A 12,967-nucleotide genomic window follows, 5' to 3' on the forward strand; every position below is an offset into this window, starting at 1 on the left:
ATTACCAATATAGGGGCAACAACCTATCAACGGGTTGTCCGATTCATCTCAAAATTTTAGGGCAGATAGATCTTGACCTGATTAACAACTTTACACCATATTGGTTTTGCTCTAAATGCTTTGGTTTTTGAGTTATAAGCTCAAAACCGCCGTCATCTCTGCCGTGAGTGACACCAACCGAATAAGGCTTGGCACCGAGTTAGGAAATACATGAGCCACAAGGCGGGTAAAAGAGAGCAGTGGTGTAGTGGGTAGTGCATCGAACTACTAACACAAAGGTTCCTGGTTCGATTCCCGTTCCGTGATGAAAATTTCAGGGACTGAATTTTCGGCTCTACTAGACACCATTTGCGAGTATGGTCTTAAGTAAACAACGAAAGTCCTTCGGAGGGGACGATAGATGGCTGACCCGTGTAAAGAGAGAGCCATATCTCTTGCATGTTAAAGACACGTTTGTAGATTTCGAAAAAGAGCAGACTAATGCTGCTACAAGGTAGCACTTGCTCACGCAAAGTGGAAAGAGATTAATTTAAGTTGCAAAACTTGTTCCCAATCCACTATAAATAGATATGTTTAAACTAAGACGGTTGTCACATCTGGAACATAATCTGCCTACCCTTTGGGAGCCCTGAGTTCACTCAAATTTTTTTGGGGAGATTGTGTTACTCAATCTCTAGCTTTATATGTTGTGTTTTGTATACTGTTGCTTGTCTTGTTCGTTTGTTACCCGGCTTTGTCAGATCGTTTTTAATTATGAGTTTGATGTCCCTATAGTATATTTCGTCCTTATTCAAGTAGTAAAATGTTTTAAAATGATAGATCAGTGTAGCTTAATGTATCATGATAACGATTTGGTTCTATATATATATATCACCGTGAGCAAATTAAGTTACTTAGTATTTTCGCGGATATTCGTCTTATTGCGTTTATTTTCTTCACTTTACTTTGAGGTGATTTTTGGCCGATTTTCATTACTGCAACTTAATGTCTTTAAAGTGAAAATCATACCAAAGGGACAATCAACATCTAAAACCATGAATCAAATAAAGTTAATTAAAACCATGAACAAAATAAAGTTTAAGTCCAAGAGACGAACAACAGTCCACAAAACACAGCATACCATGAAAACGAGCACTCCTAAAACAGCGAATGATCTTATAAGGTAAAGAAGGGTATTTACCTTTGTCATTTTGTTATTATACACTGCTTATAGTGTTTTACATCCACAATGATATGCTTATGTATTTTAAAAGCTTATGTAGAAATTTCTCAAAGCATCTTTTATTCAAATAATTAAAGCGAATAAACTTCTAAACACATTTAATATGATTTAATATAACACGATTTTAAACTAAATAAGAAACAGCCGCATTTTATTTAGTTCGTTTACATCACGCTCTAGACAACCAAGTGTTTCTAACCAAGGTTACTTATTTCAATGTTGCCTACGATTTAGTAGCAAAGTCATGTTTGCATTTAAATATAATTACAAAAAGTAAAAAAGTTTGACTCAGTAAAAAACAGTTTAACCTCAATTACCTCGCATATATTATGTTTTAACTTTAAATATCCCTTCTTTTATTATGAAATCTCATTCTCCTCCCTGATATTCACAATTAGCGATGTGCTATTTTAACATAAATTAGCAAAATGATCGCTATTTGAAGATGGTAGATTTTTGGGCAACTGCAAACACTTCAATAGAAGGCTGTTCCATGAACAAAAATAAATAATAACATCTTAAAATTACAAAAGAAATATTCCTTGACCTAAAATATATACATTTATCTATTTTTAGCCTACAAATATCGATTTCAAAAGCTATATTTTACTTTTTGAAAAAAAAAATCATTTTTTTTTGGAATTTTTGATAAATTTCAATTTTCGGGAAATTTTGCGCATCAAATTTCTTATTTTTTGTTTGATTTGGAAATAATGTATCATGTTCCATAAAGTTCATATGATCTTTAGAAAAATTTTAAGGTACAAGAATAAGAAAATAGCGTTTTATTTTAAAAATCGTAAAAAATGGAATTTTTTTTCATGACCTTTGACCTGTATTTAACAGAAAATGCACCGTACGATATTTTTACGACCGGGCAAAACAGAAAGTACAGATTATCAGCTTTGGAATGATATATAATACAGCCGTTTGTTAGGTGGGTGCATTAAAGTCGTTAACTAAGCGTCTTTTTGAAATAAGTCACTCGCCTACAACCGCTACATCAATGCAAGTCACACTTATGTTTTTTTAAACCTCACATCCGACTCGGTTGACTATGATATTTGTTATATAATAACTGATTTTTCCGGACTTTGCAAACACACAATAGTTATGTATCTGTAAATAGATTCTAATTTTCTCAAAATACACAACGCAAACTTATAAACACTGATTCAGTGCTCGAATCTTGTTTGTTTTCCAAAGTAAGAAAATAATATTGAAATAATTTGATAAACTGTTGTTTTATAGTTCATAAAATAATTCTGTAGTATACCATTGTATATTGAAGTGAAACATTATAAGTTATATGCAAGTTACTAGATGTAAAAAGGTCAAGGCAACTTCTACTTCTGCTATGTCATCAATGGGAATAAATCAAAAGGATCCAGATCAACGCCTTTTTGTAATAGCAGCTCTGTATATCAAAAGTCAAATTTGTTTGAAGTTTTAACATACTTTACAGCATATGGTAGTGATTTAACTGTTACTGTAGCATTCTAATGAATAAATTTCAGAACATTTCTCCTTTTTGTCCATGTGGTTAAAACATTGTTATGTATAGGCCTGACCTTTGACCCATATTTCAATCAGGGATTTTACGACCAAACTTTTCTTATTGTACACGTTTTCCTCTTGCAATCGACATATAATTTAGGTGTGTGTTCTTGTGGAACATTACAGTTTTTTTTTAAAATGACCTCTGGTCGCAGTATTATAGGACTTTCCAGGTAAGACCTTTTGGTTTTGACTATGCATTTCTACTTTTCAGTGACGAGTTGTCATCGATTATGGAACTTATATGACCGTTCATGTTAAATTCGGGTATTAAAATGAGAAAAAGGAATTCGTGTCTGTTGTTTATTAAAATTCTAGTTCTGAAAGATATATATGTCGTGTACATGTTATTCTTATTCATATTTCGCCTTCGGTCTCAAGTAATGAATTAGCTTAACTTCTCTTTGAGGGGTGAAGCGTACATATAATATCTCTGTTTAAAGAAACAAACTATAACTGGCCAGTGACCTTGACCCTAGTATATAAGCACCTGTTCCATAATAACTTGTCATTATTTTTCTTGAGGGTGAAGTGGACACTTCACATGAGTTCTTTTTAGTTATTTTATTTTTATCTTAAATTTGGGAGAAAGTTATTAAAGTTACATTAACTTGTCTACGAAGTACGACAAGTTCTAATGTTATTTTGTTATTTTCATATAATAATTCCTCAATTGTCTACGATGTATGACAAGTGTTCATGGAAATTAATTAAATATTTTATTGTCTACGATGTATGACAATTTTATATATTTATTAAGTTTTTGCATTAGTACGATGTACGGCACAAGTGTTACTTAAATCATACTCCTGTTTGTTAAACAGGTAGATATTTAAAAGTATTTCTATTCACCTGAAGGTCGTGAGTACTCTTCACAATTTACACGTGTTTTACCTGCACAGGTACACATTTTTGTATTACAATGGCTGAATTTGTTTATGCAAATGTATTGTTTTTGCAAGATGTTTAGAATGATGTTTACACTTACTAGGGTTATGTTATGATTTTCATCACCTCTGGAATGTTTTAGAAATTAAAGATGATAAATTTAATAGGAAATCAAGAGGTATTTTGAATAAATCCTCTTCTTAAACAGTTATAAAACCTAGTAGTGTTATAATAGGTCATAATGGCATGGCAATTGGAAATAATTGACAAAGCAACAAACCTGTAAAAAGTAAGTTTTAAAATCTAGTGCTACTGGTATAACTTCAAAATCTACTTGATTTGTGAATGTTTCTCACGAAAGTGCTGTTGAGATTTAAGATAGGCATGTATATTGTTACATTTACTCATTATTATTAATGTAGTAAAGAACCTGTATGAATCATGAGGTTTGAGACAGTTTCACTGCCTTCAACTCTAGCAGAGTTTGTAGAGAAACCTGCTGCTTTATTTGAATTTTGCCATTAGAGGCTTACTTTTATGAAGATTTAGTTCTATTTTTTGATCTGATCTATTGAAATGATACGGTGTATGTACCTCTTTTTGAGCCATGGCTGATGATAGTCCAGCCGTAGTTGAATTTGATACGTCTTTTGATCCTGCATTAAGGTTTTCAGAAGCTTTTAAGGCTTTTTTTAAGTGAGATTAATGGTCCATTATCTCATCCTGTTTGTTGAACAGTTTAATCATGATTTTGATAAAATCGGGAAAATATAAAGTTCATAGAGGAATTAATACTATCACACTGAGAACTGTGACAATCCTAGTGTGTCTAGGATAAATAAAAAATCGAAATGGCACTGCCTAGACAGGCCCACTCTGTGGTTTTAAAGATGCAAGAAACCCAGAGATTCTTTCTTAAGGGGTTGATCATCACCCCTATTGTTGAGTTGGCTATTTCTTGTTGTAAGAATGAGCCATTGGATCTTGATAATACAAGGATTTTATTGTAAAATTCTATTTGTTTGTTTGACCATGGGTTTCTGGTTAAACCCATAGGAGATGCTCAGAAATATTTAGATGATAAAACTTTTTTGTAATTCTGTTGTGATAGTTGCTTTATCACATTTCTAGTTATGATTGCAAAAAGCAAACTTGTGTTTATACAAAGATTCTAAAGCAAATTATAGATTCCTTGGAAGAGGTTCCAGGTCTAGCAATTAATTTACTCCCAGCTGTTAATGGAAAAGTAATATCAGTTTTTTAACTGCAGATGCTCTGTTGGTCAACTAATGTACTATACTAGTAGGCAATTCCCTTCATTGAGAGGGAGAGGTTTCCAAAAGGGAACAGAGAATTTCGAAGAGGTCACTTTTCTCAACCAGTTGCTATATATACAGTAGATAACTTAAATATTATGATTTGGAAAATGTTTCTAATGATCTATTGATATTAGATATATATTAAGAAATGGTTATAAAATTATTTTTAATGATGTACCACAAGGTTTACCTTTTTGAATTAAATACATTTTACCTTTCATAAGGATGAATTATTTTCATAAGTCCAAAAAATTGATAGCTAAGGGGGCTATTTAAGAGGTTGATCGATCAATGGAAAATCAGTTTATTTCCTATATTTTTTCTTAGTTCCTAAGAAAGATTGGTCTTCAAGGCCTGTATCTATTTGAAAAATTCAAACAAACTTAGTTTGTGGCTAATCAGCATTTAGAGCAGGACCATTTTTCTTTTGCTTAGATGTAATTCTTTTTAGAATAATTATATATATAGAGAGAGAGAGCTTACATCTATAGATCTCACAGATGCATATTTAGGTATCATTTATGATTATATCACAATTTCCTGATTCATGTGGAAAAGACATTGATATGATATTTATGTTTTTTGTTTTGGATTGGCTTCTGCATCAAGAGTTTTTACTAAGGTTTTAAAACCTGTCTTATGTATTTATGAAATAATGTCACTTGAAGTATATCCATGCTATAGTTTATACATTGATGATTCTTTTATTATGGATCAGAGTTTAGATGATTGTATTGTGAATACAGAAGAAGTGGTGCAAATGCTTGATAAGCTGTGCTTCGGAATAAATTTTGAGAAGTTGGTACTCATTCCTTGGAAGCACATTGTTTTCCTTTGTCTCATTATTGATACTGAGCTATTTTAAGTGTTTCTGACTGATGAGAAATGGTAAAATTATCTCCCTTGGGAATTTTTTTCTTAAATAGAATTGTGTAACTGTATTTAAGATGATTATATCATATATTGGTCTTGTGACGAATGCTTTTAATGCAGTATCTTTGGGAATGTTACATTGCAGAAACATGGCGAGAAATAATGTTGAAACACTGTATAGTTGTTACAGTGTTTAATATCATCAATAGGCATGATAGGTGAAATTTTTTAACAATTTAAAATCAGAAATTAAAAATTTGATTTATAGACCCATCCAAATAAGTTTTTGGATTGAACCAGATTCCTCTGACAAAAGAAGGATTTGGGATCCAAATTTGAAGAAAATGTTTCTGTTGGTAGAATTTATTGGAGCTTCTTTAAGAGTATGCACTCATTTAATATAGATTTCATAGTATTGTTGGCTATATTTTTCTTTTGGAGAAAAAGTTTAAGTCACAGAGATCTCGAGTTATACAATCAGAAAATACTATTTCAGTAGCTTTTATTATGCAATAGGAGGTATAACCTCTTTGTCACTTAACATACTTACTACAAATATTTCATTATTTGGGCTTGGTGTTCAAGAAAGAACATTTTTATCACAGCTCTTTATATTCCTGGTAAGAAAATTTTGATGCTTATCATATGTCTAAAAAATTTACAGATTCAAAAGGATGGCAATTGAAAGAAGATGTATTTGTTTTGTTGTTATTACATTTTCATTTTCAAATCTGTAGATAATTACTTCATTGTCTTTAGACCAACAAGCTCCTTTCAGAGATGTTTGTATTTTTCATGATCAGAATTAAGACCTTATATTTTCCCATCTTTTTCATTGTTGGGGATAATTACCGGTATAAAGAAAATTATTAGTGATAAAGTTCAGAAGGCTCTTTCGGTTATCCTTTTTGGCTTGCTCAGAGTTAGTTTTCTTTGCTAAGACCAATTTTAATTTATTTGCCAGTTAAACTGCTAAGCATAAAAACTTAGTAACAATGTTGTATACTGAAGATAATGTCTTTCCGTCAGGAAAAGACTTAATTTAACTGTATATTGTAAAAAATATAAGTGAACCAACACCTGAAGGGTTGATTGTGCAGTAGGGTAAAAACGTGTGTATTATACTCAGAAATCACTTAAATATAAACAGGAGATTTCAGAATCATTTGTAAAATATATTTACACTTCATCTTGGAGACCTTGCTTCTATAATCAAGCATTATCAATATTTTTTGAGAAATTTCATTATTTGGTGTGATCAATTCCTTATCACCATCTTAAAAGGATGTTATTGATTATTGAAATTTTTGTAAAACACAAGCTTTTCATATTCAGCATGTTTAATGTGAATTTCCCTTGTTCTATGTTGAAACAGACTTTATCCTTTAAGAAAAAGATATTACTTAATTTGTTTGTTTACTACATGTATTTGTGTAAGGTTGCTTAAACCTGAATCTGCAATTGAAGAGTTAGATACTCTTTCACTTGGGAGATGAATTTAGTGCTATCTTTTTTAGGTTCTTAATATTCATTGGAGTATTTAACATTGAAGACAGTCTTTTATACTTGTGTCTTTATTTGTCTTGACTACATCTGCCTTAAAGTACTATCTTTTTCAGCTGTAGATTTACATTCTATGTCTTTCATTCAGAGACATGGCACTTTATTTTTTCATATACATGAGTTTTTGAAAAATACTAGATCTGTTAGATAGTTTACCTAATGAGGTGATCAAAGGTTTTGATAAACCAAAACTTTGTGTTGTTGAGACAATGATTTATCATGTTTTGTGTACAAAATAGGTGAGAGAATTCATCTAAGTCTTTTCGTAAAGTTTAGATAGTTAGAGAGAGTTCTAATTTTATCCGATGTTTTAAGGTTAACTCATTTAGAGGAACCTCTTCTTAAGTGCATTTAGCTTCAGGATGTTCTATTAAGGACATTATGGCAACAGTTTTGTCTGGACATATGGTAAAACTTTTTCAAGTTCTAAACAGGAAAGTAAATAATATCAGTACTAAAACACTTTTCTTCAGTTGTAGTTACTGGATGATCTTGTGATTTTTATCCTTTATTAAATGTTGGCATTTATATAAAAATTGTTTTTAGTTTGTGTCTACACTTTAAACAAGCTAATTCATTACTTGAGACCGAAGGCGAAATATGAATAAGAATGTTCCTTCATCCAAGCATATCTTGGATGTGCAGGATGAAGGTCATTCTTAGAATATGAGCCTGAGGCTCGAAAGTAATTAATTCCCACCCTAGGGATTATCAGTCAGACCCACCCTTTTCCACTGGGTTTTATATTTGGTCGACACAAACTTGCTTTAAATTATGACAAGTTATTATGGAACAGGTGCTTATATACTAGGGTCAAGGTCACTGGCCAGTTATAGTTTGTTTCTTTAAACAGAGATATTATATGTACGCTTCACCCCTCAAAGAGAAGTTAAGCTAATTCATTACTTTCGAGCCTCAGGCTCATATTCTAAGAATGACCTTCATCCTGCACATCCAAGATATGCTTGGATGAAGGAACATTATTTTGTACAGGTTATTACTTTTCCAAACATTTTATACAAGTAATTACTTGTATGAAGCCATCGTACAGGTTATTACTTGTACAAAAACAATTGTACAAGTAATTACTAGTACAATTTTTACTGAGAAAAGGATAATAACTTGTACAAATAACTATTCTACCTTGGCCTATGTCATGTAAGTGATGTTCTCAACAAATTGTTTCGTATAAAATAAATAATTTATGAATAAAACTTAAGGGTGCATAACAGAGGGACGAAAGATACCAGAGGGAGAGTCAAACTCATAAATCGAAAATAAACTGACAACGCCATGGCTTAAAATGAGAAAGACAAACAGAAAAACAATAGTACACATGTCAAAACATTGTATTTCTGTAAATATTGACAATGCAATTCCCCACAGGAACTCCGTTTACGGCTCAAACTGCACCACTTTTACTTTGAAGTTTTGAAAAAAATCTTTTCCTAGAATTGAAAGTTCATTTGCACCACAATTTTTTTCAAAGGTCAAAATATAGGGATGTGCGAGATATTTTCAACGTTTATATGCCCTGAACCTCTCAGAGTGTCAACTAACACTAATTTTCTTAACTACCCCTACCTCGAATGAAAGGTTGCCACAGATCTCAATGTAAACAATATGCACATGTAAATGTACTGGTAACATTCCCAAGTTATACACAACTCAAACTTATAAACACTGATTCAGTGCTCGAATCGTGTTTGTTTTTCAAAGTAAGAAAATAATATTGAAATAATTTGATAAAATGTTGTTTTATAGTTCATAAAATAATTCTGTAGTATACCATTGTATATTGTAGTAAAACATTATAAGCTTTATGAAATTTACTAGATGTAAAACGCTCAAGGCAACTTCTACTTCTGCTATGTCATACATGGGAATAAAACAAAAGGATCCAGATCAACGCCTTTTTGCAGCTCTGTATATCAAAAGTCAAATTTGTCGTTTTAACATACTTTACAGCATATGGTAGTGATTCAACTGTTACTGTAGCATTCTAATGAATAAATATCAGAAAATTTCTCCTTTTTGTCCATGTGGTTAAAACATTGTTATGTATAGGCCTGACCTTTGACCCAAATTTCACTCAGGAATTTTACGACCAAACTTTTCTTATTGTACACGCCTCTTTCAATCGATATATGATTTAGGTGTGTGTTCTTGTGGAACATTACAGTTTTTTAAAAAATGACCTCTGGTCGCAGTATTATAGGACGTTCCATGTAAGACCTTTTGGTTTTGACTATGCATTTCTACTGTTCTAAACATTTTATACAAGTAATTACTTGTATGAAACCATCATACAGGTTATTACATGTACAAAAACAATTGTACAAGTAATTACTAGTACAATTTTTAATGAGAAAAGGATAATAACTTGTACAAATAATTATTCTACCTTGGCCTATGTCATGTAAGTGATGTTCTCAACAAATTGTTTCGTACAAAATAAATAATTTATGAATAAAACTTAAGGGTGCATAACAGAGGGACGAAAGATACCAGAGGGAGAGTCAAACTCATAAATCGAAAATAAACTGACAACGCCATGGCTTAAAATGAGAAAGACAAACAGAAAAACAATAGTACACATGTCAAAACATTGTATTTCTGTAAATATTGACAATGCAATTCCCCACAGGAACTCCGTTTACGGCTCAAACTGTACCACTTTTACTATGAAGTTTTGAAAAAAATCTTTTCCTAGAATTGAAAGTTCATTTGCACCACAATTTTTTTCAAAGGTTAAAATATAGGGCTGTGCGAGATATTTTCAACGTTTATATGCCCTGAACTTCTTAGAGTTTAAACTAATACTAATTTTCTTAACTACACCTACCTCGAATGAAAGGTTGCCACAGGTCTCAATGTAAACAATATGCACATGTAAATGTACTGGTAACATTCCCAAGTTATGTCTCTGTGAGATGGAACACAGATAGCATAACTGGGAACCAGGATGTAAGCAAAATTAATTTTCTATTAATATTCAAGATCTCCCCAAAAGAGGCGTGTTTTGAGAAACAGTTGTATTTACAAAGTGCAACCTATAACATCCGCTAGGGGAAATCAAGCATAATGAAGGTTGGTCAGAAGGAAACCCGTTGCAAACAATACAATCCTAAAAAGAGAATGATGACCATACAGGAGCCTTTAAACAGGAGCCTTTAACATCTTGGAGGAAGATCCAGTCTTCCAATGGAATTAAGTTTAACTTCCTTGGTCCGATTGTAGCCCGAATTTGAACCATATTGAGCATATATGGGACACTTTTGGGCGTAAAGTGCACGAAAGGACACCCCAGTTCAAACACGTCATAAAATAAACAATACCCTTCGTCAGGAATGGTTGCTATTTCCTTAGCAACAAATTAGTCGACTTACGGCAGGAATCAGAAGACGTTAACATGCGGTTATCCGTTTGAATAGAGGCTGCGGACAAAGTACATTTCTTTGGCGTATACCGATCAACCATGATGTGCACAATCATCTAAAGAATAATTTTAAATTTCGACTACAGTAAAAGTTGTAAAATGCATTTTTTTTTTACAGAAAAACACTTCATTTTGTTATAAAAATTTTGGTTAGACTAAAGATTTTTTTTCATACATTTTTTGTTAGTTTTAATGCCAATGTTATCATTAACTATGTTTCAATATAATTTTACAAATATTTTATTATATTTCATCCAAAATGAGAGGTTAATTTTTTGAGTTTTAAAAAATCAAGGTGTTGCAATACTTTTTTCCATGTGTATATTACCAATTCCCATTATATTATCATAAGACCGAGAGGGTAATCCAATATAATTCTATTATTTTCCGTGATCATACACACTTTGAATGAGATTCACCAGGCTGCTTATTTACTACTTCTAAAGGTCGAACTGTTAAATATTTTATTGGATGATCGTGCTTCTTAATGTGTTGATAAATGAGACTTTTGAATTTATTGGGTCTTTTCAAACGATACAGGTGTTCTTTCGTGCGTTTAGACTCGTTTTGTTTATATAGATTAGACCGTTGGTTTTCCCGTTTGAATGGTTTTACACTAGTAATTTTGGGGCCCTTTATAGCTTGTTGTTCGGTGTGAGCCAAGGCTCCGTGTTGAAGGCCGTACTTTAACCTATAATGGTTTAATTTTTAAATTGTTATTTGGATGGAGAGTTGTCTCATTGGCACTCACACCACATCTTCCTATATCTAGCTTCACCAGGCTGCTTATTTACTACTTTTAAAGGTCGAACTGTTAAATATTTTATTGGATGATCGTGCTTCTTAATGTGTTGATAAATGAGACTTTTGAATTTATTGGGTCTTTTCAAACGATACAAGTGTTCTTTCGTGCGTTTAGATAAATATCGTCTAGCTTCACCTACGTACTGAATACCGCATCCCGGTTTGTTTCATGTGAGTAAATAAATAATATTGTTTGTTTTTCAAGTTATATCAGTTTCAAAATTTAAAGAAAATGTGTGAACATTAAACGTGGACCTTACCGTATTGTTGGTGGAAAGACGGGTACATGTAAGTCATTTTCGGCATGACGTTTATCGATAAAGGGGTTACCACAATTTGTATTGTTAAACATGTTCGCGATGGTAGTATTATTAGATAAGCGATTTTGACGATTGGGTCGTGTAGATACACTTTGAACCAGTTTGGTTTTTATTTCTAAACTTCATATTTGTTTTTTGTGTGTGGATTTTAATAGAAAGGAGCAAAGACTTGCGTCCAGAATATAAACCAGCATACAATTAATTATATTATGTAATAAGTAAACCTGTTCGGCCAAAGATGTCAAATGCTATCCGTCATAAATTACCAGACAAAATATGACAAAAACTAGTGCTAATTGTCCCATTGACTTTTATACATCTGTTCTTGATTTATTTTCCTTTATTAGGCGAGTTTGAGCATGGTTTTCTAATAAATTATGTTTTATCTAAAGTTAATCCAGTACCCAATTTAACGAAGGGCTGAGACTATGACATAGAGACAAAATGTACTTAAAGAACAAGAGATGGTGTAGACACTACACTATACAAGCTCAATCAGGATTTGTAGAATGAAGCTACTGGAAAAAAAAACAATTTGTCAATGCAACGTTCTAATGTCAGAACCATCTGATATTGATAATTTTGTTAACCATTCTTTTTGATTTTTTTAAAACAAATCTTTCATGACACAAGACATGCAAGACATATTTTAGAATTTGAAACATTAATTGAATTGAGTAGATATTCTTACTTTATATTTATAATTGTTTGTAGATTGTAGTAATGAAATGTTGAAGAATAGTTTTAACCTTGTCTCCTGCGTTGAGATATCACTATTCCTTAGAAAATTAGAATATATATGTCTATATATATGTACAACTCGTCTAAACATCAACCCAACAATGTTAGATCTGTAAATTTGCTTTCGCAAATCTTTGGTTCTTCCCTCGCCGGGATTCGAACCCATGCTACTGTGATATCGTGACACCAAATCGCCTGCACTGCAGCCGTCCCGCTAGACCACACGACCACCTGGGCTCTC

At 32.1% G+C, this 12,967-nt stretch overlaps 1 protein-coding gene across 3 annotated transcripts in view; it reads right to left on the minus strand.

Annotated features, from left to right (window-relative positions):
• The window catches only part of LOC134684236 (low-density lipoprotein receptor-related protein 6-like), an 828,684-nt gene that overhangs the window by 435,178 nt on the left and 380,539 nt on the right, over positions 1-12,967 (minus strand). The window lies entirely within an intron of this gene.

This window comes from Mytilus trossulus, chromosome 9, assembly GCF_036588685.1.
Source record: "Mytilus trossulus isolate FHL-02 chromosome 9, PNRI_Mtr1.1.1.hap1, whole genome shotgun sequence".
NCBI lineage: Eukaryota > Metazoa > Mollusca > Bivalvia > Mytilida > Mytilidae > Mytilus > Mytilus trossulus.